The 16,641-nt window shown below is 39.0% G+C and overlaps 1 protein-coding gene across 4 annotated transcripts in view; it reads left to right on the top strand.

Moving 5' to 3' along the window:
- LOC150085052 (cyclic AMP-dependent transcription factor ATF-3-like) overlaps positions 1-16,641 on the top strand; it is a 73,311-nt gene that overhangs the window by 40,824 nt on the left and 15,846 nt on the right. The window contains exon 1 of one of the 4 annotated variants that reach the window (XM_090376750.1): positions 11,057-11,238. The exons of the other annotated variants lie outside the window; for them this stretch is intronic. The gene's annotated coding sequence lies outside the window, so the exon portion shown is untranslated. Of the gene's footprint in view, positions 1-11,056; positions 11,239-16,641 lie in introns of those variants that run through there. 4 annotated transcript variants of the gene reach the window in all.

Below are 16,641 nucleotides of genomic sequence, written 5' to 3'. Positions count from 1 at the left end.
TTCACACCCGAAGGCGTCAGTAGCACCTTAATCACCTTCCAGTATACAGGTGCAGAGTCATCCCACCCTCGAAGGTGTTAGCAGTGTTTGTAGTTGCACAAATAGAAGAATTACAGTTGACACTGAGCTGTATGGAATCAAACTTGCTATAGATGGCATGCCCTCGTGAGTAGCACAGTTGATAGAATCCCAGTCCTCCCCACACAAGGTTAAAAAGACCTAAGTTCGAGTCCAGTGGCTAACGTGGCTGAGTTAGTCAGTCTCAGGCGAGGGTTGCATGTTTTTCCTTCCCTAAAACTCCGGTTTTTCATCCAGCAAACAGAAAATCGATCAATATAGCCTTAGTTGCTAATGCTCCTAAAACTCTACAACAACATGGATAGCATATAAAGACAATTTTCCCTTCCATATACGGCCCCTTGTCCTTCATCAGTCTGTTTTGCGTCCACCTTACGTATGTTGTTAAAAAAAAAAAAATGTTAAGACAGTTGGGGAAGGAACACTGTAGTAACCTTTTATAACGCTGCCGTGTTATAATTGAAGAAATTATTAAAAATGCACACTTAACCCATTTGATACGCCATTTCGAAAGTGCACATCGTGTAGTAGAGTTTTAATTAACTTTGTAAGAGTGACTGGTCATGTTTTAGTGTCTACTAAACTCACCACATGGCTGTGGGCTCAATTGTAGATGGTTGCCGCTTGTGGCATGTCTTTTATGCCTCTCCTTGGTTTTTTTTGTTTCCAAGAGAGTTAAATCTGTAACATCTACGCCGTCTCAGTAATTGCTGTATCCTGTGTACAATAAAAGAATTTATTAAGAGAGACGTCTGGAAATCCCATAATCCTTTGCACTTTTTGTGTACTTCAGTAACGAAAACATATCCGAATTTTAAACAAATTTAAATTTTTGATTGACTTTATATGCATCACGATGATAGTAAGTTCCTGTCCCACAGCCCACGTGGGTAGCACAGTTGGTACGATCGTTTCTCCCCACATCGGGTCGAAAAGACCAGAGTTCCATTTCCATCGATGATGTGAGATGTCTTTTTTCACAACGTGGCCGAGTTAGTCGGTCTCAGGAGAAGTAGCATGGCTTTGGTTTTCTCCTGGAAAGGAGAAAACTTAGTCTCTGATGCTCCTAAAACCATACTACAAGTCCTGTCCCACATCTTTTCTGACCACCCTGGCCCTCTAATAACGTATATTCTTTTAGTTTATTAGTTCGTTTATTGGCCGAAGACCAGTCTAGTCCATCCTAGAGACTTCCTGGTTCTTTTAAGTTCCTTGGTTTCATCTCCTAGAGTCTAGGAGATGGAACCACTGCAAGAAACAGATGTAAGTAGAAACTAATGTTGGTTGTGTAAAGGACTCCACCGAGGTATGGCTGCTTGCCAGTGACTTTACCAAGGTGCTGATATGAATCCCATTGACCATCTTTACAACAAGCTAGGATGGGTTGGTCAGGGTGAGCCCACTACTATGGCGACTAACTGAAGAAGGAATTGCCCACTTCCATTCATGGGTGTCATCTTGGACTAGTTGAAAACTTGCCACAACGGATCCGTGCAGTCATTACTGGTGTCTGAATATTTTTGAGAAGACAGTATATATTTTTTTCTTCTTAACTCCATGTATAGTCAACTTTTTTTCTAATAACTATTAATTGGGGACTTGTCGATCAATAAGATCACGAGGTCTTTGGTTTTATCTTTCTCCTTGAAGTTTGATTATCGAACTCCCATTAAATGCTTTTCTCCTTTGTATTAATGATCTTTATCACTTCCGATAAGTTGTTAATCTGGTTTTCATTGACTCAATCATATAATTGCATGCTCAGTTAGGGACTTGGGTCCCTTTACTGTATATCAGCCATGGGCATTAAAATAAACCTGTTTTTTAATCTTCGATACTTTTAATCCATTATCGGTGTTTGAAATCTTTTTTCATTCGTTTCATTTCTAGTTTTCTCTTTCCTCTATTGGGGAAAGAATGCAATCTAAGTTCCCCAACTGTTTATAGTTGAATTTCCTTTGTTTTGAACGTTAAGAGTTCTTTTAAGTTCCTGCTATTTCACCAGAAATATGCGAGAATATTTCGTCTTGTGTTCCAGGAAAGTGCAAAAGATGAGAATGCTAATAGCGTTCATGTCAGAAAGGAGTGGGTCAAGGCAACGTAGGTCAAAGCATGGTGCAGCCTGTTGGACTGGAGCAATGACGGATGAAGGGCTGCCAGGAGAAATAAACTTCTTGCAGTAAAGGCTTATGACAACGTATCTGTAGACCTTCGTGACAGGCCCCTCTCTCCTTTCGAGTTATGAGAGCTCCCCGCTGTTAGGAGAAGTCAAATTGATAACTGTATAAACGCGCATTTACCGCCACACGCACGTGTATCCGATGGCGGAGAAATGGAAGAAGTGGTAGCGGTACTCATACACGGAAAATGCAAATGTCACGAGGGAACGCCATATTTCAAAATGACCTGGATAAAGCGTACAAAAAAACCCTCGAATTCAGCAATCTTTTAAAGATAATGTAAGTAAAGTGTTGTAGAAGGTAGCTGTTGCCATGACTACCACATTTTTTGGATGGCTTCATCAATATTTCTACAAAAGTGAAATTTTACGAAAATCCATCCAATAGGAGTGGAGTTATTACATGCGGACGGACAGACAGATGGACAACATAGCACAGACTGATGTTTTACGCATATATGCTAACGCGCCCAAAAAAAATGCTGGTTCCTTTTGGAAACATGGGATGGTGACAATCTAGAAATGGCGTTCTTAGTTCGGGTCGCGCTTTTTTTGAGGAGCTCCCTTTTTGTTATCAGTTGACTAAATATATAAATCAAGAATTATTACTATTTGACTGCTAATCACAGAAAAAGGTGACAATGTGTCTTATATTTCAATTATTTAGTTTATTTAGTCAAGTTAAGTGATTTAAACATTTATTTCTGGAGAGAGATAAGTGAAGTGCATTACAAAAATGTTTACTGTATCCTACGATCTGAGGTAGGTGTGCTTATTTTATTAAATAACAATAGATTCGTGAACTACGTTGTTTCAATATCTGTTAAAAATTAAAAGATTACAAAAACGTTGAATGAATGATGGGTAGGGGGTCCAAAAGGTGTCAAGAATGTCATCTTGATGAACATTGAATGCTTCTTGCATTTTTGGAGTCGGGCAAAAATTATAGGTCAATGAATGTCCCATCATATTCCAAATGTGTTCAATGGGCAACAGAGTGCTGGATGTGCAGGCCAAGGAGTCATGTCCACATCATGTAGTCACAGTTGGTGTATAAGAGCCGATGTGGTTTGTGGGTTGCAGAGGGATGGTCTAGGGCTGTTTTTCATGGTTTGGCCTCTTATAGTGAATTGCAACCTGGGACGATTGGTTGTTTCAGACAAAACCATGAATGCTGAGGTCTATCTAGACGTCCTGGACAATACGTTTTCCGGATATTAATGGTAGGGCAGTGTATGTGTAAAAAAATTATAAATACGTACTAATTCAACTTTCCTATGATGCGTACAAGTGACCCTTAATATTTTAGACGATTATTTTATTTCTTCAAAGGTAGTCTTATACGCTAAAATATACGGTAGCATTGCACAATCAAAAGCGTTTACCCCCTGGAAACTTTCCTTCTTCAGACAGCAAGATTGGCAATAACAGTTTCAATGAGCACCAAATCAGCATGCATGCTTGTATTTTCCCCAATTCCTCTGATGACATCATTGAGTATGTTCGGATATTTCCAATATACCGCCATGACCTGCTAATGTCTGTTCGCACAGGTTACGTAAGAAGGAAAAAAAAAAAAAAAAGCCATGACCTTTTAATCTTTGCGTTTCTCCCTCCAAGAAAAACGGCAGATTGAGGACGTATCCATTTTTCAGAGTCACCAACGAAATCGAGTTTATTTTTAAATCTTCTGTTTCCTTCGAATAATAATCTCCTCGCATTCTGAATTTTAGAATGGTATGTGTCAGTAAACTAATCCCGATTGAAGAGGACTTTAAGAATTCCTCCAGCCTTAATCGCGTTCACTTTCATGAAATGGTGAACACGATCACGAAATTTTAAAGGTTGCAAAGGCGTGTTGTCAGTACAACGCTGTCCGATCACGTGATGCAATTCGTCTTTTGCGTACCTGTTGGCCTTGGACAGAACCGCCATATAGAACTGGCTATGCGGGCCTTGCGACCCTAGTGGATAACTGCATGGTCCTCCACCCTTCTATAATATTCCGACACCCTAGTTATATGGTCCCTCCAATCTACCTTTTGTTGTTTATTTTTTGCGTCTTTGGAACTTTGGTAATTGCTTGAATTCAGTGAACTGCTAACTTGAATTTCTATATGGAAATCTTGGAATCTTGAAATCTTTCTGTTTGTCTTTTATCATTCTTTGTGTAGTAAAGCACCACAACGTGGTGAAACCACCACAACCACACCTACAGGGAACATTAAACTGGGCCCACTTTGGTTTTAATCAGGGGAAGTCTCAGGTAGCAATAAAATAAATAAGTAAATATCTACAATGGTTTTCATCATTGGGCGAATGCAGTCCCTTCAGCCCCTGCCTGGGACCGCCCCTAACCTTAATCATACACTGTATTTCGTCCGGAAACTTCAAACAATTTTGTCATAAGAGGAAGGTGGCAAGTCTGTGAAGCTTTTGCAAACGCATGTCTTAAGACATGTGCTATGCAGTATGACCTGCGCATTGTTATGCTGAAAGATAAAAGGATTCTTGCCATAGTGCAGGAAGAGCAGAATTGTCCACGTTGTCAATGTGTTGCATGGTGTTCATTATTCCATGAAATTTTATATTTGGCTTCTGCAGCCCTGTGAAATCATTTGCCCTTCGTATACCTCCCCAACTGCAATAATCCTCGTATGGAAGGTTTTTCCAGGAGTTCCGAACCAGAAGTATTTCAAAAAAATCTAAATACAATAGATGCACGTATAGACAGTGTTATCCCTTATGGCTGAATCTCCCAGTATCCAACTTTGTATTTTAAATGAGGTTGGATACTTGGACTTCTTGAGGGAGAGTCAATTTCTTCATTAACTTTTCCCCCTCCATATTAAGTCCTGTTCATAGTGCCCTCGCAAATTGCACAGTGGTTATAACCACCGTCCTCCCACACATCTTAGAAAAGGTCTGAGTTCGAATCCCATCAATGACCAGGAATCTTTATGGGCTTTTTTCACAACGTGGCTCAGTTAGTCCCCAACTGTTTGAGTTAAACAGCTGCCTGTTTAACTCAAAACCGTATGGAACTAAACTTTTTCTATTCCTCATTTCCTTTCTACTTTTGTTTTGAAACAATCTTGTGTATTTCTTAAATTTTAATCTACATAAATTCAATTCCAATGACAGCAAGTATCTTCTTGTTGTTTTAGAATCATCGGCAATTAAGGCTATATTGCTCCATGTATATTGTCTGCAAACAGCGTGTGTCCTGATGTCGATTTTTGTTTTCTGGATGAAAAACCTGAATTTCCAGGACAAAAATCCACGCTTCCTTCGCCTGAAACCGACTAACTCGGCCATGTTGTCAAAAAAGCCCATAAATATTGCTCCCACCTTTTTACCCAATGTGTAGGGGGAGGACGGTGATCCTGCCAACTGTGCTACCCAAGAGGACATCTAATGTCTTATCAACCCATACCATTAAAAGAACAGAGAAGAAAATTTGATTTGTGGAATCTCCTTTTTAGGTATCATTTCTTAAAATATTGCCAACTTCAGCTGTTTACTTTCCTCCTCTGCCTGAGTGGGATCAGTAAATTGGCAAATGCTATTTCTCGTTGGACGCCAAAAAATCTCTTTGCAGCTAAGTAGGTGTCTTTAGGTGTTTCTGTACACCAAAATAATACTCCTAATCTTCCTATAGGAGAGTTTTCTGTGACACAACCATGCTTCGAATGCCGTTTTGTCTATTAGCGACCTCTGCCATGAGTCACTGGGGGTTGTGATACAAGCCGGCTGATTACCCGCTTGTACTACATTATCTGCGTTTCAAATCTGTTGCGATACGCCCCCCTAATGTAGGAGCGGGTTCCAAATTACAGATGTTCGCTAAAAGGTAGTGTTTGTTCGAATCCTGTCATATGGTAATGACATACGTAGAACACTACCGTGCAATCAGACATTTCTTGACGTCATTGCATCTCTTTGTGCTCCAGGTGTTCTTAAAACAGCGCATTCCTTCACACAGTGATTCACCACCCACAGACACGTCTGTCAGTCCTGCTCTTAGGCCTAATTTAGACACTTCCAATATGTTTTTTTTTTTTCTTTTTACTCCCAGAAAACCATTCTTCCCCCTTTCCTGGATGTCCTCCTGTGGCTTATTCCAAGAACATACGCTCCTAGGGTCGAGCTAAGTACTGTTGTTAGGGTTCGTAGGAAGTAACTAATGATAAATATCTGAGGGACATTTTTCAGTGGGACATCCTCATGAAGGAAGCAAAAGTGTTTCTTAGAATCGAGTTCCTCAGTTGTGTGACGAATAGAAAATGTGGCAGAACAAATGCAAACGGGGAAAGTGATGCGGTCCAAATGCTTTTTACGACTCATTTCTCCAGTATTAAATCATCGTGACCTTTTGATTGTATTGAACCAGGTGGACAGATTTACACAAACAGAACGATAAGGTTTTAGACTTTCTTCCAAACTCAGAATACAGGAAAATTTTAAAGAAATGTCTGACCAGATGGTGTAAACAATTCAACTTTTAAGAAATTAGCAGAGATGATTCTTGCAAAACAAAAGACATTTCATAAAAAGCGATCGAATTGTTGGTGTTTGGAAAATACTTCATAGATCTCGGCATATTTGTCTTCTAGGATGGTATGAAGGGCATTTTCAAGTCAAATGGGCTCATTTACTCTCAGAATACGATTAATATCAATATTGTGTATGTTGTATCTTCACTTGAGAATCTTTTTGATTCGTGGTAGCGAGTCAAACATAGTGACAAATTTCATCCTATGGGAAATCTGTCCACGCTTGCAGTGCTTGTGCTTTAAGCAGGGAAAAGATTTCAGCCGTTTGCATATGCCAGCCGTGCTCTATTGGAGACAGATCCCAAAGGACATTTGTGCGATATGTGGGTAAGCAGTCTTGTTGAGGGATATAAGAATGGCGGTGGCAGGGGTCTGAAGATGATATCCACAAAACGTTGGGCAGTCAAAGAGTCTATTGGTTACAGAAAGGCACCCATTAGTATGAATGCCTTCCTATAACCGCTGATTTTAACATTTTACTCCAACTTGCAGCATGTCCTGCACAAGCATGCTATAGGAACTGGGAGGATTGGGTTCCTCTCCAAACAGGACAAAATCCCGCTGGATACCTCATGAATTTATGGAAGGCCTCTTCAATGGGCGCTATAATTGGCCGATCTCAGTCGGAGGGAGTTATTCCGAGTTTTTCAACCCAGACACATTGCAAATCGGTCAGTAAACTTGTACAGACATAATGTGCTTTATGAAATCGTAGAGGTTTTGATCCATGATTTATTACGTATGCCATGCTCTGAGGTTAATTTCCACAGGAATGATTGGATGATTTTCTGTATCGTAGTAGCTCTCTGTCTTTCTTGCGTGTTCGTGAGAGAAAATCAGGTCACCATTACGATTCTCGCTGCATGTCTCAAGATGTTCTTGAGTCGTGATTAATGATTCTAGTGATAGAAGTATTTCACTTTTGCTAGCTAGACAGCTGTGGGCTAAAGGGTTAACTGAAGGTCACATCATCCATCACACTGAGCAGGTCTTTGGTGAAATATATGAGTATATCACATATCCAGCTTAATCATCTCCTATATGGAGGGTCTCTATTAGCGTGCGTCTAAAACCTCCCACAGGTTGTCCATATTTAATTCTATAGGTATGTATTAAATTCTGTTTATATCTACATAAAGGTACATTTATACATTTTAGTAACCTGTCAAACGGACACTGGCTCTCATAACATAGTAGTTGCCATACAGCGCAGTGAAGCCAGAAGTATTTGCTGCATCAGCCAAAATCTTGTTTTCTTCTTTCCTTAGGTGTTGATCCAACTGGACTTTCAGTTTCCTCAAACCACTGGCCTCAACTGACTTATTCCATGGTTGACAATTCACTGGCCAAAGGGGAAACTTTCTGCAATCCAGCCTATAATTCTTTCCCTCTTAGTGTGTATTTATCTTCTGGTTCTACTGTCACTTAATACCTTGAAAATTTCTCCCTTTATTCATTTTACTATCTTTTCTTAGAGCCTTGTAGACCTCAGATTTCTTCAAATGTGCCTCGTTATTAAGCTCTGTAGCTCACATTTTCGAAGTTTAGCCAATCTTACTACAGCGTTACCAGTTTTTCGGACCTTTCCAAGAAGGTATATTATCTTTTAAGCATGTGAATAAGACCACACTTGGATTACTGGACACAGTAATCCAGGTGTGGTCTGGCAATTGCCTTCTGCAATATAATTATATCTTTCATATCTTTAAAATCAAATGCTCGATAAATCACCGAACAGACACTAAGATCCCTATTTGTGTCTGTTTGTACTGCTGAGAACCTTTGTCTGGTTATTGTAATCCCCCAAACCCTTTTTCTACTTCTACCCTTTTCAATTTTTTTTACCAGTGCATAACATCTTTCGGTGCAAAACCTTAAATTTTTCGGCATTAGAATATGTTTCTTCCAATCAATCAGTGGCATTCTAAATTTGTTTCTCCTCCACCATTAGCAGAAAGCCAGATTTAGAGATGGTAACCGGCACTGTTACTGACTATGGTTGTTCTTCCATAAAATATAGACCCCCTCGTGGGTAGCGCAGTTGATATAGTCGGTGTCCTCCCCCTTCACTCTATGGAAAAGGCTAGGCTTCGATTCCGGCCAGTAATGTGAGGAATTTAAGTGCTTTAGGAGATTAATGTGAATACTTAGTGTGGGATTGCTGTAACACTTTTAATGTCCGTGTTTAGTGTGTGGACATCACGTTGGGAGAGGCGGAAGAGATAGCAGAGAATCCATCGGAAGTGCATGCCACACCTGCACAAAAACACACTTGACCTTGGAAACCTATAATAGAAAACCGAAAGTTTTGCATTTGTCTACGAAGAAGAAACCCCTTCCCACCGTTGGCAACATGTGCATGCCACCTCCCGCCAAGGGTCATCATTGACGTCACATAAGCAGCAATCGCCCACGCGCCACGCGGGCTGGATGAACACCGCCCACGGGTTCTGTTGTTCGCAAGCAGTTCCGGCTTGACAGACCTGAGGCGGGGGAAGGAAGGGTTACCGAGCAACTATTATAGAATTAATTGATGTTTCCTGAAGGCTTACAGGGAAGAAAATGTGGTTTCGTATATGCGCGGCACTGAGACAACCCCTGGCCCTCTCCTTGATTTAATTACGTGCAGCAGAACCTTGGCAGTACTTCGCTTGTCCAGTCTGTTGTTGCATACTTCCATCAGAAGGTCGTTGAGGCGCGTAGTAGTGCAAGTCTCGAAAATGCATTCCCCCTTTTCCTCTTCCGTCTACAGCTCCTGCATATTCTTCATCAGAACACTTAGCAGACAGTTTCTTGCTACATTTCTCAAACTCGGTGCATTAGAGTTCAGTGGAGTCAAATTACCAGTTGAATAATAGCCTAGAAACCAGAAATTCAAGTAGGAACGTACTTGTCACGTGAATCACATAAGAGACTCTCTAATTAGAGTATTGCAGTACACGAAACATGGTTTTATTTCTCCTATCAGTAAATAGGAGGAATATTATGAATTTCTGTGGCAGGGACCACTGATTAGCTCTACTGCTTTCTTCTCCAAAGAGAGAGGAATTTTAGAGGCATTAAGGGAGCCACCGTGAACGTAGCTAGAAAGAAGGGGAGGGGAAAGTACTTTGAACAGTTGTTCAAGGGAAACATCAATAATTACACAGCTTGTGAGCTTGAACCACAATCAACTCAAAAACGTGTGTTGCTGTATCACACTGCTAGACCTTAACTTTAGTTTACAGTCCTGGATAGCCACAGAGCCAGGAGTTTACAGGATAACGAAAACGTGAACATTGCCGTATTTAAGGATCACGTGGGCAGAAACCACAATCCATTAAAACGCGTGTGCTGCTGCTGCACTTACGCTTGTCCACTCTCTTATCAGTTCTTTTACAAATTTATGACGCCTATTAAAATATTTCAGCTGAAACGATCATAATTTTATTAGCCTTGAAGTAGAAAAATGTTGTTATAAACTAAAATAATCTATACTGGAGGTGCTCAAGTATACAGCTGCCAACTAGGTCCGATCCTTAAAGATTTTCAAGGACCGGACCCTGCCCGCGAACGAAGTTAGCTTGGAGTTTGCTGTTAACATTAAAAATTTTTCCATTTATTCTATCGTTAATGTAAACAGCAAAAATTGTTAGCCTAAATCTATATCACACATGTGTATTCAAATCATGACGTATGTGCGTGAGCATGCGCACTTATTTATCCCGCTGTACGCAACGAGTGTGTAAAAAAACTGCTCCATCCGAGACTGATTTTTTTTTGCATGCTCAGTTTTCTCTCAGAAAGAGTGACTTAACCCCCGTGTTTTCTCGAGAAACAAATCGGTGCAGTGAACCCACTTCGTGCCGCTCGTCCCTAAACACGCGCTACCAGTATTTGGCGTGAACTGCGACAGGCCCTATCATAACCTGAATAGTTCCCTTTCGGTCCATTAATCTGTGGCTTGTCGTAATGGTAGGTTCGGCAACTGGCTCGTGCCGCTGGCTAAATCCCTGACATCTCTTGACCCTTCCATTTGCCGACGGCAGCAGGCTCCGTCACAACAGTGCGGTTGACCCAGTTGCTGTTCCCTGCAGGTGTCGCTGTCGTGGTTTCACGTAAATGCGTGGGCACGAAAAGCTGCAGGGTACAGGCCGCGTGCTGGTCCGCCCACGTGTAACGATGTTCCTGCTCTATTAGTGGAATGTGCGGACCGCGAGGTTTGGCCGAGGCACGTCACATGAGGGGATCACTCAGATATACGGATTCTCGAGTGGTCAGCTCCGTGTCTCGAGACGCGAAATGCTCGGAACTGGTCTCGCGCCGAGGGCCTCAATATAAAAACCACCTTCACCGTGGAACGAGGATTTGAATGGCAGCGCTTTTTCTAGTCGCGGGACAGAGCAGACACAATGAAGGCAGTGCGGAGGACCGAACAGTAATCAGGTACGTAACCCCCCCCCCCCTGACAAATGGCACGTGTACCTTCTCCACCCCTCAATACACTTTCCTAAATCTTACATCTTTGCCGGCAATCAGCACCTAGCAACTCCACGATAATAATGATGAAAGTTGTAGGGACATTCCCTGATGTGATCTTCACTTTCCCTTGAAAACCAGGAAACGAGCCTCCCCCGGGTAAACAGGGGGTCGTCTTGTTGTAGCCAGTTTGCATTAGTTAAAATGGAATTCGTTCCTTATACGCCAAATTTGTGTTACAATGTAAACTTTTTGTTGTATCTCTATAATCATATAATTGAGATTATTTTGTCACTAAACAAAAACAATGAAGTGTCATTTGTGTAAATAAATTGATTTCTATGCCCAATTATTCCATAGAGAGAGAGAGACCTAGTATCTTCTAAGGTGCACTTTATATTAAGCATCATATATGGAACAGTTTAACTGTTATAATAATAATATTATTATTATATATATTATTGGATATATCTAGTTTACTTGCTTGATTTATTGCTTTATTATTATATTATAAAATATATTAATAATATTTTATCTAGTTTAATAATAATATATCTAGTTTATTTGCTTGATTTATTGCTTTATTATTATATTATAAAATATATTAATAATATTTAATAATATAATATTACGTAATTTGATAAATATTCGATATACGCCCCCATACGGCAAGTTTTTAAAACAAGAATGAAAATTTCAATAATAATATATTATATGCTATTATTTTATTTATATGTTATATTATTAATATATAATTAATAATATAATACTTTGATTTCCAAGTATATTATTATTTATTATTATTATTATTATTTGCATGTTTGTTTTAAGAATTTTCGGTATGGGAGCGTATATCGAATATTTATCAAGTACGTGTAATAAATATACTATAATATATAATAAATATAATATATATATTAATATTTATTTATCTATTATTATTATTAATATATAATTAATAATTTGATTTACAAATATATTATTATTTTCATGTTTGTTTTAAGAACTTTCCGTATGGGGGCGCATATCGAATATTTATCAAGTAAATAATCTGCAAATGTCAGAGTTCATCGAAGTTTGTTCTGAAAAACATTCGGTTAATTTGAGTAAGCAGATTTTAAATCAGTTTGAAAATTTTATTATTCTCTATTTTCAAAGGAAAGAAAATGCGAATGAAATTTAATCATAATTGATAATATAACAAGATAAAATTAAATATAAAATAATTTTGTTCATTAACCTCTAGCTTCTCTGTACTTAGCCAAAGAATAGGCAGCCATATTTGGATTCTAGCTCTTACATATTGGATATCTCTTGATGAAACCTTTCCAGTATGAATCACTAATAGAACAGTCTGGTGGAAGGGGCGGGGGGGAGATTCAATTGGAATGTAGGAGTTATCTTTAAGGATATATTGCAGCCCATTTTTTTTTTTTTTTATATACATCTAGCATTTATTTAATATCACCATATTTTTCGGCCTTAATATTAACAAATTGGCAGTGATCATTTCCAGAGTTCCATGCTGTTTTTATAATTGGGGTTAATGTGAATAAGTTTTCTGATTTGTGGCAAAAAGTCTCTTTGATTTCCATGCACTTATTCTTAGGAATATATTCTTTAAATAAATAAATTCATCACTGTTCTTATTCGTGACTTTTTTGTTTGCAGAGGGTGGCAATTTTTTCCCCTCCTCCCTAATGAAGCTTTTTTTGTTGTTGGCTTTCTTAAACAGTGGAGCAATTTCGAATCAACTTCTCCTCTCACATGCCCAATAAAATTAATCAGGATTATTAAACACTTTTAGGAGCAACTAAAAATCAAAACTAATACAGTATACAAGTAGTAAGAAAGTCAGATATGAGGTTAAATTTTCTACCAATCAATGCAAGACACGATAATCTGATCAATCCCAAATTTACTTTTCCAACAACAACAAAAAAATACTGATCGAACATTTTTACAATTAGGACATCAAAATACACTAAAATCGGCCAGTGTTACACTAAGGAGAATATCTGTGGTGTCCAGTGTAATCAAATTCAAATCTGGATTAACTTTACATTCATACCTTTTTACAGAAAGAAAAGCCTTTAAATAAATTTTAATCTCAATTTACATATGCACTTTAAATTAATATTTTATGTACCGAAGGAGTACAGTGCAGCTAATGTAGCTATTGCAACATAACATCCATAATTAATAAATACTGAGAGCTTAATTTGTGTGTGTACTCTGATATGTGTAATATTTTTATCATATTCTGCGTAATACTGATAATTACTCCCTGATTGCTTTGATCTGTCACCGATTTAAATTATTTTATCAATTTACTTTTGTGCCCACATGATGAGACAAATGATTCAGATGTTATCTATTATGATGACTGTCATTCCAGTAATATTCACTCTTACCTTATAACAAAATTTCACAAACTTGTCACGTACGCGCTCTAAATGGTATTTTCTACATCCATACCCTGTTTATGGATACTGTACTGTGTGTTTTTGTAACACCCCTCATATCCAATCCTATAATTATTGTTAGTAGGAAAAGCACGAGTAGAAATATCAAAGTGAGACGGCAATTAAAAAGAGGTTCAAAAACATTACAATACTGTATACAAACTAGTACTTGTGAGCATTCAGTCTGTTGTTCAAAGCCCATCTTTATTTGAAGTGAAGGGTGTTCGATGACAAAAAGGCTTTCCTATTGGGAAAAAAGTTGCGAACCTTGTGCACTTTGCTGCACATATATTTACACTGACAATTGATTATAAATTAACTGTAGGTCAATCCTATCTATTTTAATGACAAATATTTGGTCTTTGAAGCTGTGGCAGACATTCCCTCAGGTATGGCAAACTGTACTTGCTACCTGGGAGTCTAAAACACTGATGGAACTGATGTTCAGGTGACACTCAAGTCAAGTGAACCTAATTTCGGCAAATTCCGGTCAATCTGGACAACCAAAACCTCTGCGTGCTCCTTCAATGGTGGGACTGTTAGTAACCCTGGGTAGGACACCCCCATCTGTAAGTGCTAAAATAGGGCAGCTAGCACACCGGAGGTAACCACCCAGGTGCGAACCAACGTGAGCAGGGTTTAGGGTGTGGCACCCACACCACACGGAGGAATACCGCTCCTCTGTGTTACCAGGCAATATTAGGTGGTAGATGACCCTCATCAACCGTTGCAATACCACCACTTCGCTTATTGGAAGCTTGAAGTGTTGGGACCTTGAGTCTTCAGAGAAAATCTCCAGAATTTCCTACCCCAATCTCTTCCATCATGCAGTATGATGATGTCTTTTGAGGTTATCATGGCGAGATCCAATCTTCCTTACATTTCGAGGATGCATCTCTAAAACGGTGTTCACAGTTCTTTCTCCCACTCTTTTCCTTTTGTACATCAATGACTTTCTTCCATTGACTTTCTATCCATAGTTTTTCTGATAGCACATTGCATTCCACCTTCCAGTCGAGAAACCTTGTCCTGCACAAACAGCTTCAACTTCTCGAATATCTACTACCAATTCCTTAAATGCTAATCTCCATGTAATTCTTCAGTGGGGCGAAGATAACTTAGTTGATTTCAGTTCTGTCTTATATCTCGAAAAAAGGATTTTTCTGCTCGTATGATTATCTTCAGTGATACTCTGATTTCTAGGCAAGATCATATATCTCTTTTGGGGATTACCCTGACTTCTAATCTCTCTTGGCATAAGCACATCGCAAATATAGCTTTCTCTCCATTCTAAAAAACTGGGTTTTCGCTCTCGGCGTCACTTTTCTTCGAAACAGTTGTTCACTCTGTACAAATCGCAAATCCTCCCTACCATGGAATATTGTTCGCAAATCTCGGGCGGTGCACCCCAAAACCCCTCTCAGGCGTCTAGATTCCATTCAAAAGAGGGTAGTTAGTTTAATTAATGATTCATCTCTAACAATGTCTCTCAATAGACATTCTGTTTCTCCTACATGCCTTTTCTATAGACACTTCCATGGGCACTGTTCTTATGATTGGCTTCTATAATTCCCGCTCCCTCTTCCAAAGCAGCTCGAACGCGTGCCGCAACCAGTCAACATCCTTTTACTGTCCGATGTTAACTTACAACTTTTCTTCTTCCTAGTTTATTCATTCAACTTCCGTTTTTTTCCTGTAACAACCTTCCTTCATACATATTTCCTTAAAATTACAATCTACAGAAGTTCAAGTCTAATGTCGACAAATATCTTCTTTCATGTTCTCAACCTTCAACTCATGCATGGTACTGAGCGCTGTAGGATCTATTACTTCTCCTATTTGGGGTTTTTTTTCATAAAAAAAGAAAAAAAAAGTCTTATGAGTAGAAATGATATTTGTAATAGCTGCGTCAAAATGGTGCAAAGAAGCAAGCTTATACAGCATCAGGTGGGAAAGCACTACATGCTTTCGTTTCCCCCATCTATTCTAATAATTCGTTCAATCCATCTTTAAATTTGTTCAAACTACCCGGTCTTAACACCATATGGAAGGTTCCAACAATAAATTGCTCTCTGGCTGAAAGAATTTCTAACATTGTTCAATTTAAGTTCATGTCCCATTATGTGCGCTGTCCAAGAAACAGTAAGGAGATGCATTTAGTTTACTCAATCTATTTAAAGCCGCGATCATTTCATTCAGGTCTCCTCACAGCTATCGCGTTTCCAAGCTCTGCAATTTGCACAACTCAAGTCTTTCTTGGTAGGAGTACCATTTTTGTTCCCATCAGTTGTCCCGTTGTTTTTTTTCTGTACCCTTTTTTAACAAATTCACATCCTTCCTGAAATGGAGCATCTTTACCTGTATAACAGTACTGAGGATATCTCCTAACCAATGCGTTACAATTTACACAATTGGACACAAATCGTTTAGTATCACATATTTATTAAAAAATAAAGGGAGCCAAAACCAACAGTGCACCCTATACCCCGGACCCATTGCACTCCTGACAAGAGTGTGTAGAACCCCATGAATTATAGCAACTTATCTATAGTGGTCGGAAAATTTCATTTCGAACTGTAAAATTACTCCTGGGTCTTTTTTTTTTTTGTCCACTGTCTTGAATGTAATTCCATCACTTTGAGTGTGATCTTTAAGGCCGAATAATGCAAGGAAGCGAACAGGAACACTGTTCTCATTCTCACAAGGTACTCATCCAATTCTACTTTAAACTTAGCCGGACTCAATGGCTCCGCCACATTGAGAGGAAACTAATTCAAATGTTCGACAACCCTCTGCCTATAGCTGAACTCCATTCTTCGGTTATTCCCTGGAGTTTGTTTGTGTCCTAATGGTTCGTGTGTTACCCACGAGGAAGAATAAATCTTTCTCGTTCATTTTACTCAAT

The sequence above is a fragment of the Mastigoproctus giganteus genome, chromosome 6 (assembly GCF_048544385.1).
Source record: "Mastigoproctus giganteus isolate SK-2022 chromosome 6, ASM4854438v1, whole genome shotgun sequence".
In the NCBI taxonomy this organism is placed as follows: Eukaryota; Metazoa; Arthropoda; class Arachnida; order Uropygi; family Thelyphonidae; genus Mastigoproctus; species Mastigoproctus giganteus.
This window is presented reverse-complemented; position numbering and strand designations above follow the sequence as displayed.